Below are 15,335 nucleotides of genomic sequence, written 5' to 3' on the forward strand. Positions count from 1 at the left end.
CCACATTTTAAGAACTGGCAAAATATATTCACTTTATCTCTTATCATATATTTTTTACTAAATCTACTAAACCATCTTTTGCAAGATTAGATTGGATTAGACCTGCTATAAAAATTACTCTTAATTAAAATATTCAGGTCTTGAAGTGGATTTAGATATTTTTTTTTCCTATCACTTTAGGATCTTCGTATAAAGGAGAATCAGGACCTTTATGTTTAAATATCCATCCAGCTTAAACAGCATTATTTGTGAATGTCAGTGTGGCCTTTAATAGCCCACTTATAATTTGAAGTATTGAGGAAGAACAGTAATCAAGACTGTATTCTAATGCCTGCAAATTCACTTTATAATATTAAAAGATGTGATTTATATGCTAAGTCAATAGACTTTTAAAATAAGACACTAAAAGCAAAGGTTATAAAGCACATAGTTTACCTGAGCTGCCATGAGGAGTCCTTGTATATCACATGCTTGCCTGGGTTGAGACTTTAAGGATTAATTAATACTTATTTAAGAGGAAAATACTGCTACAGGCTCACTGTAGGACAATCTTCTCTTGTCCGTGTATCACTACTGCCACTGCAGATGGTGGTGACCTTGTTCCCCAAGGAACCACTCACCCAGCTCTAGCCAGGTGCCCCTGAGAGGCCCATAGTTTCTCTTGGTGGCCTCTAAACTATGTGAGGTCTCAGCACAATCTTGGGAGAAGGAGGAGGCCCTACAACTGAGAAGGGCAGATCTTGTGGCTGAGTCTGTTTGGAAATCAGGTCCATCGTCCTTTCCACCAACCTCCATGGGTTCACTGTTCTTCACTTCATCTTCCTCCGTCTGTGACTAAGCTTCATGTGCAGCCGTGTGCAATGGAATTTTGCTTAACCAGCAATGTAGCTATCAAATGGGCAGGCTGCCCTGGGGATAGACACTTCTCCATGCAGAGCATTGCTCTTGTGAGTCTATCATCTTCTCCAATATCTCTCCAAGGTTAAACTTTGCTCTTTCTACACCAAGGTGGGCAAGAGGTGCCAGGAGTTGGCCTAGATGAGTGAAGGAGGGGGGAAGGAAAATTCCTGGTACCTGAGCACATGTCGACCCCACACCCTCCCCCTAGAGTAAGCTCCAAGCCTTGGATTTTGAGCCCACAGCCTGAGGAAGGCACCTGTGCTTAGTTCTGGAAACCGAAAGTGCTGATGACTTATCTTGGGTAGTATGGATGATGGTGCACGTTTGAATGTTTTCTTGAACCAGGGTTCATAATCATGTGTTCAGTGATCTGTTCAAGGGAAATCATGAAGCTTCTTCCCTGCACAATTTGAATTCTCACTCCGTCTGAGTTATCTGTTGAGAACTCTCAGATACAAGTTTGGCAGGGGGTCCAAAACGTGGAACTGTGGGGAACTGCTGAGATTTTGGCACAATCCGTGCACAGGGAGCTGGCTGAACCCCTCTCCTTGGTAACTTCTTTGCATTCCCACAATGTGAACAAGCATCATGGCTAGGTGAGGTGACTCCGGTGTTTACACAAATGATTGTGCTGTCTTGCCTGCTACAAGAGGAGAGAAGTGGCAGTAGGATTTTCACCCACATGCTTGCAGGAAGACTGATGTTCCCCATTTGTTTGTTTGTTAATAAAACATTGGTTTGCTTGAGGAATTTCAGCTATGAAGCAACCCATATTTGGAGAATTAAGCGAGCTTTCTTGTTTTGGCTTTTGCTATTTTCTTCTTGCTCTTTTCTTTATCTCAAAGGACAAATCCACGAAGCAGACTGGAATAGGTGAGGGAGGTTTAATGTTGGTTTTCGGCTGTTTTTCAGTCCCTTTTGACCTGGAGATATAGTGTCCACATGAAAAGCATATGACCTGTATCACTTGGAGTGCCCTCTCCAAAATCTTTACTGTTAGTTGCTAACTTTGTCCCCATGCCCTGCCTTCACCTGTTGTGGGCATGACTTGGGTAGATCCAGATGGGAATTTTGGAATCTCGGTCCAAAAGTGTCACCCAAAAAATACCTCAAAGCCCCTGCTCAGGGTCTGCCTTACATACATTTCCTTGGTCTACATGCTCGCCCAGTACAACTCTGCTTCTGCTTGCAGAGCCCTGCTCTTTCCAAGGGCTCAGCTCTGGTGTTAGGGTCAGCCACCTAGCTGTGGCCTTGCAAATCCGTCACTAACAATAGCTAACCCTCTGCTCATGGCTCATTGCTTCTGCAAAAACTCATTTTGGTTCTAACTTATATCTTCTATGCAAAGACAGCACAAGAGATCACCTAAGTAGCATGAGATGTATACGGGTCACAATAGTCACAAATGTAAGAGGTAAGTGCCTACTTCAGAAATAGGAGCTGGGCATGTCAAGCAGCCTATAAATAATCAGCTTTGGGGCCCAGGCTTCCAGACACATTTATATGTCACAGAAATGCCTGCTACTGCTCTTCAGCACTTTAAAACTGAAGTTAAAACTACAGGCACGTGACCAGGAGCAAGAGTGTAAGGAGACGTGAGAAGTATAGAAGGTCACATACAGCATTTGTAAACTGCAGTACAACAGCAACACCTCCATGGGAAACCTCCATGGGAAGGGTTTGCAGCGGGCTACTTGTGGCCCTGAACAAAGCTGTCAGGTTGCATCCATCTGATTTTGGACCAACAAGTACTGACTCTTAAGGTGGCAGCTGTAACCTAGTCTGTCTATAGCAACCCCTTGCCCTCTGCACCTGTCCCATTTGACTTGAGCACTCCCAATGAGGATGAGCCTGAGATGTCAAACTCTTTCAATGGCTAGAAATTAAAGAAAAAGGGATGAATTAAACTGTCATTAAAAAGATAATAATGCACTGAAGGTGTGTTTGTGGCACTTTTTACCTCAGTCTATCTCACATGGAGATAAGAAGTGGCACAAGGCAACAGGAAGATCAGATGGGCCACCAATGCTTAGCTTCTCTGGGGATAGGGTTTATAAACATCACACCTTCCTCTTTCATGAAGACATCTTTTAGGGACTGCTACCTCAAAAGCTTGCATTAATTATTTGTTCAGGCATTCTCTTCCCTGTTTGATACACTCAGACTTCCCCAAAATGAAAGCCTTTAGGAGATTTTCCTGGGGTAATTTATTTGCCCTTTTCCAATCTCCTAAATATGTTGCTCGTTCACAGGTTCCTTTCCCTTCACTAAACAACATGCACAGGTAACAAATCCAGCAAAGCCCAATCCTTCTCTGTCCCTGCTATTTCCTTTAGTCTTCACCTCTGCTACCACAACCCTGAGCACAGCTGGATTGGCGGGGCTGCTACAGCTCTGTGCAAGTCTGCAGTGGGAGAACCAAACCACCCTCAAAAAATAGTCTTAAAAAGAAGAAAAAAGAATATAACTCAACCAATTCTCCAGCTGGTTCAATGTGGAGCCCCCACAAGCAATGGTAGTAGTACAAGAGAATTGGGAACAGAAGCCCAGCAGAGCTGCATTTGGGCCATAACCTGATCTTAATTTCGCTTTTTTGCTCTTGATAAGATGACATGCAGTCTGCCTGAGAGATTCAAAGAACAGGAAGCATTCCATCTCATGATTAAGGAGAACAAACTATTGGGAATATTGTCTGCATGGGGAGTGATGCTATTTTGAGCACAGCCTGTGAGAGTCTTTGTTTAGCTGAACAGACCAGTGTTCAGTATGTAATGTTCAGATGAAGCACTGATCTGTACTTCTAGAGAGGCTTAGGAGGAGTGTATGGAAGGAGGACATCTCACACCAAGGATAAGAATTGCAGGAGTTTTTCCTCTGAAGTCTTTCCCTCATAATTGTAACTGAGGCACATTGAGGAAGGTTATCCTCAGCTTAAATGTGGAGTGGGCTGGCATTTAACTGTGCAGTGGGACTGTAAGCATTCCTTTTTGCATTGTTTTTGTGCAGCACCTTGCACAATTTGATCAGAGACCTGGCTGTCTCTGTAGTGCTATCGTAATTAAAAATATTTGTTTAAAAACAAATGTGGCTATTGCTTTTAAAAAGATTTCAGTTAGCATAGGTTGTATCAGCACAGTCTCATGTTCTGTGTAAAAGTTCCTGAAATAAGGACTTGTTATGAGACCTGTTAATGAACATGAACCCTGTTAGCAAGTTAAAGGATGTTACTGTTCCATATTGGTACCTTCAATATCTCATGTTTTCATACAATGGCAGAAGTAGAGGGCTGCTATTAAATGGTGAAATGGCTTCATGCAGATCAGAGTCTGCCATTCAGGACCTCTGGCTCCAGGGACTTTTTATCCCCTTTCCCTGATGAGTTCAGTGCAGGGAAGCCTACCACCTCAGGAGCAGCCTATCTTCCTAGCTGCCACTAAGGTTTCTGAGCAGCCAAACATTATTTATTCCTGCAGTTGGGCCTTTTGAAGCCTTCCAGAGAATCAGAAATCCAGATCTTTGCCTGCAAAATGTGAAACAAAAACAAAAACAAAAAAACCAAAAAAAAGGAGTCCAGAGTGCTGAAAATCCATCCAAAACACCCCACAATTTGGCACAAAAAACGAGAGAGTAAAGTGGTTCTTCTTCACTGACTTATCCAGAGAAAACTCTTTGTTATGCCCTTCCCCCATGTTTTAGGGCAGCTGCCTCGGCAGGGCAGCCAGAGGGACTCCAGCCCCTGCAGAACCTTCCTGACTGCTGCTGCTGACCTCAGGGCTGCTCTTGCAGAGCCAAACTTTGCTGTCCCTCCCCAGGAGTGGAGATTCTGAGAAAGCTCTCTCGTGCTTATCAGCCCCTCTTCAGAGGTGATGAATTGCTGCTGATAGTCCTCTTCAAGTGAGTCAAACACCATGAGGAGCTGTATAAGTCCTCAATGTTGATTAAGGCACTCTGTGGTTATCCACTGGCATGTGTCTGCCATTATCTGTTAATTAAGCCAAGTAAAAGACCAACATTGGCTTTAAGAACCATACCCAGGAATGTTCTTACTGTATGTTTATATACTAGCATCGGCAGAAAATGAGTTAGGTAGTTCTTTTCTGGCTATATTTGCTCCTAATTTTAGACAATGTCATCTTGCTTCTGGCATGGCTGAAATTTTATGCCATGTCCAACTTACAGCAACCTGCATGCTGTCAATCCACACCAGTGACAGCAATTCACATTATCTATCAGCCTCATCTAGGAGCATGAAAAGGATTTCCAGGAAAACCCTTGGTGGGATGATACAGTGCATTATTGGAGTCAGTGTTGGCCAATATCATTGGCTCTGAACAAAACGTATATTTTTGGCTGGCACGGGGCTTCCCCACAGTCAGTGCTCCTCAGCCTTCCTGCAGCAGACCCCAGGCTATGGGGACTCACTGGACACACACAGGTGCCCAAGTTAGCACCCAGGAATCTGGACCAATCCATGCCCATTGTCTCCAGTCCCTGAGCTTGGAGATGCCCATGATGACAGACACTGCCACACGGGTTATAGCGCTCAGCACCACCTGGATATGCCTTGTCTCATTCTAACCTCTGCTATTGCACGAGTTGGGCACTTGGTCTAGATGATCTTAGAGGTCTTTTCCAACCTTAATGATTCTATGATCCTATGATTCTACAATTCTATGATAAGTGCCCATCCAGCCCAGGGGCTGGAGAGTGGCTGAGTCATTTTTGGAGGACCTACATCATAGTGTGGCCCATCCATGGCTTGTGTCCAGCCATGCAGATGGACAATTAGTCAGTCCCTCGCAGGGGATGTGACTTTCTCAGGCTCTCTGATGCTGTGTTGGTGGGCTCCCTTCTGGCACTGCCAACCATTACTCTCATGACTAAATGTCCAACTTGTCTTTTGGGGCCATGCCATTGCTCATCAATTCACACCAATGTCAAAGGCAGGCATGGAGGAGGGAACCCTGGCCCCAGAAGCAGAAACATCTCCTGCAGTCTAAAGTTCAAACAGCAGTCTCAGCAAAACTTAGTTGAGTTTAATGTGTCTTTTTGATAGTTGCATTATTGGAACATTCCAAATCCACAAATCTTGAAGAAAGCTTTATATAGAAAGAAAATAACTGTTGATTGAAAATGTCAGTATGTATTAAAACAAGAGCTGCACTTCTCAGGAAGTAACTGAGAACAATGCTATTTCCTTAAAACTTAGTTATTCTGAAAGAGGGTGTAGTAAGGTCTACTTCTAAGCAAATACCACAAAACATATCCTAATGATGCCCAAATGGAAAACTAATCATTTGATTAAAATACACCTTTACTTCCTTATTAACTACTCTCATATCCTTTCTGTATTAGTTACTCAATGTTTCTGGAAGCCAAAAAAGAAAAACTTCAAAAGACAATGTTGTTATTTATATACATTATTCTTCCTTATTCCTTTGCAATCCACTATTCTTCATCTATATCTGAAAGTCAGTTGTTTGGTATAGCCAAAACAGTTTTTCAGTTAAGAAAATATTTTCAACATTAAGCCTAATGAACATCTTCATTTCTAGTATCATGATAGATTCAAGAAATCAGATTTTACAGGATAACAGGTTTTGAACCAGTGGTACTCTGGAGATCCTTGAGTCCAGGATATGAAACAAGTGGAACTAAAGCTTTCATCTCAAACAGATTTAGACTAAAAACATGGTCACAGTTAAATTTTCTTAGACTCTGACTTCTCGCCTCAAAAACAGTGTCCATTTTTCATCAAAGAGGTCTTTCCTGTCTTTGGTCACCATGAAAGAAGTTCAAGCCTTAGCCCAAACCATCATTGCGTTTCTGTGGTTCTTGTGTCTAAGACTCACCAGATGGAACAGTGTTCGTAAAGTCAAGGTTTTCCAAGTCTAGAAAAGTGTCAGCAGTAAGCACAAACAGTTCTGCAGCCTAAGATTTTGAAAATCAAAAGGAGCTTTTATTGGTTTACTAGGTAAATAAGTGAGGTTTTGATTTAATGTGTTTCTGACTATCCAGTTTGTGCAGTGTAATAACCACCACTCACCTCCTCAGTTTTGCCTAGCTGCTCCCTCCTAAACAATTCCTTATTAGAGTGCCTCGCAGCATGCCAGGCACTTTGCTTGCCACCAGCCCAAGCAGATGGAAATATGCGTGCCTCTAACAAATGTGACCTTGTTAGGCTGCTCGTCCTTCATGTGTGAGTGAGAGAGATGTAGAGTGTTACACCCACTGCCTCTCCAAGGGTGAAGAGACTCCAACGGCGTGTCTGCGTGTCTCCTGGTAACGCTGCCTTGATATGATCAACACTGCAGATACTGCTTTTCTGCATCGTCACACTGCTACAAAGCGTACGCTTGCCCCCGCCAATGCTTACTCTCTCTTCATCCCCTGGAAATCACACCTGGGGGGCTAAATGTGGTGCATCAGGGGCTGCCGTGGTGAAGGGCAGTGTGTACGTAGCTGTCCTTTTGGCAGTCATTAAAAGGGAAAACTGAGAGATAAGCACAAAAATAGAAAGCGAATGGGTGAATGGAAAAAGAGGGTAAATAGAGGTTTGTATGTTGTTTTGATCCATGACTTGATCCTAAAAGAAAGTTCTAAAAAATGCTGGAAATCTATTTTGACCACACCGTGTTTTGCTACAGAATAAGTGGGATTTGTCTCACTTAATATACAAGAAAGTTATGTCTAAAGTCTGTGGGAATGACCAAAGAAGGGAAGAATCAATTTCTCTTCATCTGACATCCCTTAGATACTTAATTGTACTCTGGAGAAACCAATGGATCTCTGAAAAAGGGAGGCCAAAGTACTCACCTCTGCCCTCAGGGATCCAGGCTGTTGCCCAGACAGATCTGATGAATGCTGTTGGATATACCCTGGAGTCTCTGAGACACTCATGTGGGGCAGGCAGAGAGGACAAACATGCTGCTTAGAGAAGCTGTGGGTGCTCCATTCCTGGAGGTGCTCAAGGCCAGGTTGGATGGGGCCCTGGGCAGCCTGAGCTGGTGGGGGGCAGCCCTCCCCATGGCAGGAGGTTGGATTTGGATGGTCCTTAAGATCCCTTCCAACCCCAGCAATTCTGTTTATCTATGGGTGATTCTATGGCACAGGAACTAGAGGTGACTGTATTGTTGTGGCTGCCCGGGGTACCCCCTGGCACCTCACACTGTGTGAGTCACTTCTGTGTGAGCAGTTGAATCAGTTCCCTGACTTGCAGGCCCCTCTATCAGGGCTGGTGAATTTTCCCACCAACACCCTAAATAACCACACAGCTCATTTCCTTAATAAGAATAAAAAGTGTTCCTGTTATAACTCTGTGAACTTCAGGCAGCCAAGCCCAGCCTCTGTTCTGAAGTGTGCTGTAGGGCCAAATGGAGGGCACTGTTCCCAGATGAATCACAGCGGAAGGCAACATTTTGATGCCCTAGAAGTCCCCTTCCCGTTTAAAGCATCTCCTTGGTGGAGGCATGTTGCCAAGTTTGGGAGAGTTCAAGAGAAGGGCTACAGGAACTCAGCCTGGGCAATGGTGGAAGCTCCTTGCTGGCCATGCTAAAACCTTTTGTCCACACCCCCAAACCTCCATACAACTTCCAGACCCTGTTAATCTTCTACTGGCATTTCTGAATTCTCTGTATGAAGGAAGGAAGAAAATGTACTAAGATACTATCAAGGATAAATGGGAATTTTTGTCTCTATGTCACTACCATCATTTGAAATGAAATAAGTCTAAACCCTTTCAGCACATTTGAATGTTTAAGATTACCAAAGCCTGACAATGGGAAGCAAAATAATTTGGCTTTAACCCTCTGGCTTTTATTACCAGTGGCAGAATTCCACTGATTCAGCTGGATAAGGTTTGAGCTATCAGAAACTTTGTATGTACTTTCCAGATTGGGTGGTGTGGATGACTGATAGCAGCTCTTAAGAAGTATTAGCTCACCGAGCATTTGTTAGCAGTAGGCAAGTAAGATTCAAAAGACAGGCAGCCAGAAATCAGAAACAAGTTAACACTCAGGACAACTTAAAAACAAGCACTGATACCCTATATCTCTCCTTTGTTCAGGGTGATGACGAGGTTGCCAGCTAAAGCACATCCTCTCCTTTTAGGGTGTAAGTCCTCTCTGTTGGCAAGTTGTTTTCGTGTTTGGTAAACTGTCCAACTTGTGACCTGTTAGTTGCTGACAAGTGAAGAGGGTGCTCTTCTATCCTTGGGACAGTAATCAAAAAGTAATAGGCCAGATCCTCAAATCTGATCTGGCACTTCTGGGGAGCTCAGGAGGTGAAAAGGAGCTAGCAATCATCCTGCTGCAAATGGCCAGCAAAAAATGCCTCTCCTGGACACCCCACCTTGCAGGGAGAGCAAAAATAAGAAGTAGGTGGAGATCTGCCCCGTGTAGAGCTCATCCTAACCCCAACTACCATATCAATGTAAGCGAGGAGTTTTAACCCATAGGCAGGATATAGACTGCTGAGAAAACCCAGCTGTTCTGATTCTGATAGCCTCTGTTCTGTGGCTCAATCTACAGCAGGCTGCAGGTCCATCCTGCTCTGAGTTCTACCACCAGCTGTCTGCCATCAGCAGTTCCTGGGAGAAGAGAGCTTTTCAGCAGCTTCTGAGCCAAATTTCTGCGGGAATGGAGAAGAAAGAGGAAAGGTGTTTGGAGATCCTTGACTCTTTCCTCATTGCTCTTGATCCAAACTGCTTGTTTTCCCTCCTTCCCACAAGGAAATGCCTCTCTCCTCCTGAGAGGGACATAAGATTTCCTTCACTCTCCTTAGTTGCTCTTCCTGTGAGTGAGGATTGAGAGGCAGAGCTACAGGGGAAGGTTTCTCTGGGCCTTGATGGAGCTCCAGAGAAGAAAGAAACATCTTTCCTGGGAAGGAAAACATTGGCAGCATTAATTATTGCCAATGCCAACTGTTAAGAAAAAGACAAACAATGAGGCAGATTTCAACAAACTAGAGATTAAAAGCGTGTCTCTGGATTGTGTTAATGGCCTCCTGGTGCTTCAGCTTGTGGTGTAAGGAAGGGCTGGATATGTGTGGGAAGGGAAGGACAAGTTGTTACCTTTAATGGCTTTCTTTATCTATCACAAGGATTGAAAGTGTCGTTTTGAAAAATGAAAGCTGATGAACTTCCTCAGTCCTGTGTTTTCAGGACCTGGAGTAAAAGATTTAAAGATTATTTAACCACTGGATGAAATGGTAAATGAGAAACATTGTCAAAGTGCATGCAACACATCTGGCTGCCTTCTCTTTAAGCCATCTGAGTTTACGATGAAAATGTCATATGGTAATCCTCTACCACAATGAAGAACTGGGATAAGTATGCACTCATACAGGAAAAAATTTGTTTGCTTTTGTGATTTTGTGACTGTGTAGATCCTCCACTTCCTTTGTCCAGACACTGGGAATCACAAACCATCCATATAGGACTAATACATTCTACATCCAGATTAGAACTGATTAAAAAATGGCCTTCAAAATTATTCTCTTTATTTTTTACAAATTTTAGCTTTTCGTTTTCACTGAAATATTTGACGCTTGAAATGTATGTTCAGTTTCTTGGGAAAACAACTGAGATGAATGGAGGCTTTGACACTCAGATCTTACGAGAGCCGTGGTTCAGCCGGCCCAGAGGCTGTTCTCTCTCATGTTGGTTCCTCACCCATAGCACTGAATCATAGAATCATAGAATTGCTCAGGTTGGAAAGGACCTTCAAGATCATCAAGTCCAACCGCAACCTAACCATACTGCTCTAACAACCCACCACTAAATCATGTCCCCAAGCGCTGCAAATCCCGGGAAGCTCTGCTCCTCAGCAGCAGGGTAGCACAGCTGCAGGGAGTATCAACAGTTCTCATCACCCATTTCAGAGGGTTTTCTAAAACATGTTTGTTCTATTTTTTACTTATTATTTTAAAAATATTTTTTAACCAAAGTAGTAACCCAGAGATTTTGATCCCTTTTTTTCCTTTTTTTTTTCTTTAAAAAAATAAAAATTCCTTGCAAAACAAGGGTAAAGCACTGCTCAGCTGGTACAAACTATTTTTGCACCTGTGCCATTTGGCACTTGATGAAGTTATTATTTATCTGTATTGCCATAGTGCCTGGGAGCGCCAACAGAGACCAGAAACACACAATAAAGAACAATGCTTCTTTTTTGAAGGTAACAGATTTTAAGCTAATAGCAAATCCTTACATTTGTTTGACAAATCCCTTAGTACCTTTCAGATCATGATACAAATTAAAGGATTGATGAGTTAAAATAAGGACATGTTGAGGTTTATAATCTGCAAGATAATAAATCTGAAAAAATGCCAGAATATACGCGACATATACACTAATTACAATGAGCAGAGACCTTTTAGTGGTTAAAAACAAGAAGTAGGTCCTTCTACTCTATCAAACATAAAATGGAAAAGTATTTTTGTCTTCTTGTTAGACTCAGCAGTATCAAATAATGCACAAATTCGAACTGCCAACTCCCCTTTGTCTGAGGCATACGTACGCACTCTGACACCTAATGCGGTGACAGCCCCAACACTACATGCTTCTAGGTTTTTGGTTTTGTTTTCTCTCTAACTAGCTGCTTATTTTCTTGATTCTTGTAGGAAAGAAGAGAAAAACAACACAAAAAACACAGATACTTAAGAGCACTACCCCTCTTCCAATATATGTGAAAGTGATCAAAGGGTCTTAGTGGTTGTGTGATGCACACACTCAGGATGACTATACAAAGGACATCTACAGCTACGTAGCTAACATGCTGCTCACTCCTAAAAGTCTTACAGCATTCTGCAGAGCCCAGGGACCCGAAAACCTTACTAAACAGTCTCCTCTATATCAAATGAATTAGGAAAATTGTTTTAGAGGTATGTTCCCAATTTTGCCTTCATGTTAGCATTTCCAGACTTTCCCCAGAACCAGCTCTAGTGTTTTAAAGCAAGTGCCATGTGGGAGGAGAGCAATAGTGCTGAGCAAGAGCAGGAGCAGCACAGGATGGCCATCTGCCAGGTTCTGCCTCGTCATCCTGAAATCCAGTTCTGTGGGAGCTATGAGTCACTTTCGTGGATATAAAAGTAGAAAGTTTATACAAACCCAAGGAGGGCTATGGAGATTTATTGCCAATTCTCTGCTGCCTGCTAGCTCTAGAGTTTCTTGCTGGCTCTCCATCTTACCCCTGGATTTTCTCAGCCCTCAATTGCTCAGTAATTTTCTGCCTTATCTCCAGAGCCTTGCTAGTTTTGTCACTCAGGAGCTGCAAGGAAAACAAGCATGCTGACCTCAGGAGGAGAAAAGGGAGGGTGGGTCGATCAGATCGTGCTTGTGCCAAGTTCATACCTGCACAGTGGCTGACCTGCCAAATGGAGTCAGGGTGTCTCCCCTTGGGGACCTAGCCAGTTCCCACCGCCCCCAAGGAGAGGCTGTTATCTCTGAGATGGGGTTAGGGGAGAGGCCGGGAGCAGCAGGAGAGGAGTCTTCAAGCAGAAGAGAAAACGAGATGAGAGATTGCCCTGTCTCTGGGATTAATGGCCTTCACTGGCAAATGTTAAGTCAAGTCCAGACAGGAATCCTACGTCATATTCAAGTGTTAAAAGACAGAAAGATAGAGAGATGAGATAATTAATGTGAAATGGTTGTCTCTGGTTCCTGTGTAAGAAAGAGTCAGGAGGGTCAGGGCCAAGCGGAGATGCGTCAGACAACAGTGTGATCAAGCACTCATCAGCATCAGCAGACCCCAAATCTCTTACCTGGTTAGACCATGGTAGAGCAAAAAGACCTGTCTACCCCTGAACTCAGTTCTGATCTTCCAGGATAAACTCAAACAGTGCAGAAGGCACTGGATCCCACCCTCTTTGACTTCAGAAAAAGAAGGGTTTTGGCACTTACTCATCAACTTTTAAGATAATAGTGTGAAATCCTTCTCTGTTTTTGATAGCCATTAAAAATAAATACATGAAATGTTGCATAGACTACAAGTTAGGGTATATTACTTTGATCATTTTTCAGAACTTTGCTGTGTCATGGAAGTGAATGAGGACACTGCTCTTGGCCTTTTCTCTTTAAATTAATAATGAAGGACACGTAGATTTTTTTCTTCAGCTGCAGAAGTGATTTAAATGCTGAGAAAAAAATCCTGTTTAATGATGGCTTTATTGAACTACTGGGTTGTATGGTTTGTTTTCTGCTTTTATTGGATTTTCTTTCAGGTTACAAAGAATGGTAACTAAGCTGCTTTACTTCTTACATTTCTACTGATTCATCTTTTCCTTCAGCTTGCTTCTTCCACTAAGTTATCATCCGATACCTGCACAACAATCATCTGCACCATCTCAGCTAATTGCATCACAGTACTCTGAGACTTTTGATGAGGATTAAATGACACGTAGACAGCTTTCCGCTTCGATATTTCCACTGCTTGTTTTTACATCTCCACTAGTAAATTAGAGAGAATGCGTGCAAAGGTCAACACACAGTCCAGAAGGAAAGTGATCAGTGCTCAGTGCACTCATAGTTTTTGAATGGTCCATAGGACTGATTTTTAGTCTGAAATTTCCCTTAAGAAATGGCAGCTGGTTTCATATAAGCTAAGTGGAGGCCATAAAGATTTCCGCCATACCTTGGCTGTTCATTAGCCCTTGTGAAATAAAACGAGTTTGGTCCATCCGCAGTGTTATTTCCTACTGCAGGTTATCTACCTGGGAAAGGTATCAAGGGAATAAGGCTTCTGCACTACAAACATAACCTGTCTAAACTATAGCAGACGTGGAGAATGGAGTTATGAAGCAACTCATGATCATGGCCTGTCCATGTATGCCGTTATGTAGAAAATAATTTCCTTTTTGTGGGGAGGGAACTATAATGACATATGACCAAAAGTCCAATCATTTCAGTCACCTGTCTCCAAAAGTGGCCGAAAAGATGTATGTCGCAATAAGAATAGGAATGTTTTTTCCCACAGTAGTCTCTCAGTCTCCAAAAATCGCTATCACATTGATCTAAAGAAAGAAAAGCATGGCATGCCTGAGTGAGAGATTCAGGAAAATTATAAAAGGTCACAGTTAGCTAGGTTTGGATGTGCTATGCAGTATGAGTAGCAGAAAAAATGACATATTAGCAGGTTGCCGAGCCGCTCTCCATCATATTTGAAAAATCATGGCTGTCCGGTGAAGTCCCTGGTGACTGGAGAAAGGGAAACATTACTCCCATTTTTAAGAAAGGAAGAAAGGATGACCAGGAGAACTACAGGCTGGTGAGCCTCACCTCTGTGCCTGGGAAGATCATGGAGCAGATCCTCCTAGAAGACATGTTAAGGCACATACGTGACAAGGAGGTGATCCGAGACAGCCAGCATGGCTTCAACAAGGGCAGATCTTGCCTGACCAATCTTCTACGATGAAGTGATGCCATCGGTAGATGGGAGGAGGGTGATGGATGTCATCTACCTGGACTTCTCCAAAGCCTTTGACAGGGTCCCTCACCACATCCTTCTCTCCAAATTGGAGAGGTATGGATTTGAAGGATGGACTGTTCGGTGGATTAAGAACTGGTTGGCTGGTCGCAGCCAAAGGGTTGTGATTAATGGTTCTATGTCAGGGTGGAGGCTGGTCACGAGTGGTGTCCCCCAAGGCTCAGTCCTGGGACCGGTGCTCTTCAACATCTTTATCAGTGACATAGATGATGGAATTGAGTGCACCCTCAGCAAGTTTGCAGATGACACCAAGCTGAGCGGTGCAGTCGATACATTGGAAGGAAGGGAAGCCATCCAGAGGGACCTGGACAGGCTGGAGAAGTGGGCCCACGAGAACCTAATGAGGTTCAGCAAGACCAAATGCAAGGTGCTGCACTTGGGCCAGGGCAATGCCAGGAATTTATACAAACTGGATGAAGAACTCCTTGAGAGCAGCCCTGTGGAGAGGGACTTGGGGGTCCTGGTGGACGAGAAGCTGGACATGAGCCAGCAGTGTGCGCTGGCAGCCCGGAGGGCCAACTATGTTCTGGGGAGTGGTCAGCAGGGAGAGGGAGGTGGTGGTCCTCTTCTACTCGGCTCTTGTGAGGCCCCATCTGGAGTACTGTGTCCAGGCCTGGGGCCCCCAGCACAAGAAGGACGTGGAGCTCTTGGAAAGAGTTCAGTGGAGGGCGACCAAGATGATCAGAGGGCTGGAGCACCTCTCCTATGAGGAAAGGTTGAGGGAACTGGGCTTGTTTAGTTTGGAGAAGAGAAGGCTCCGGGGAGACCTCATTGTGGCCTTTCAGTACTTGAAGGGAGCGTATAAACAGGAGGGGGAACAATTGTTCACAAGAGTGGATAGCGATAGGACAAGGGGGAATGGTTTTAAACTGAGACAGGGGAGATGTAGGTTAGATATTAGGAGGAAGTTTTTCACACAGAGGGTGGTGACGCACTGGAACAGGTTGCCCAGGGAGG

This window comes from Numida meleagris, chromosome 1 (assembly GCF_002078875.1).
Source record: "Numida meleagris isolate 19003 breed g44 Domestic line chromosome 1, NumMel1.0, whole genome shotgun sequence".
NCBI classification, from domain to species: domain Eukaryota; kingdom Metazoa; phylum Chordata; class Aves; order Galliformes; family Numididae; genus Numida; species Numida meleagris.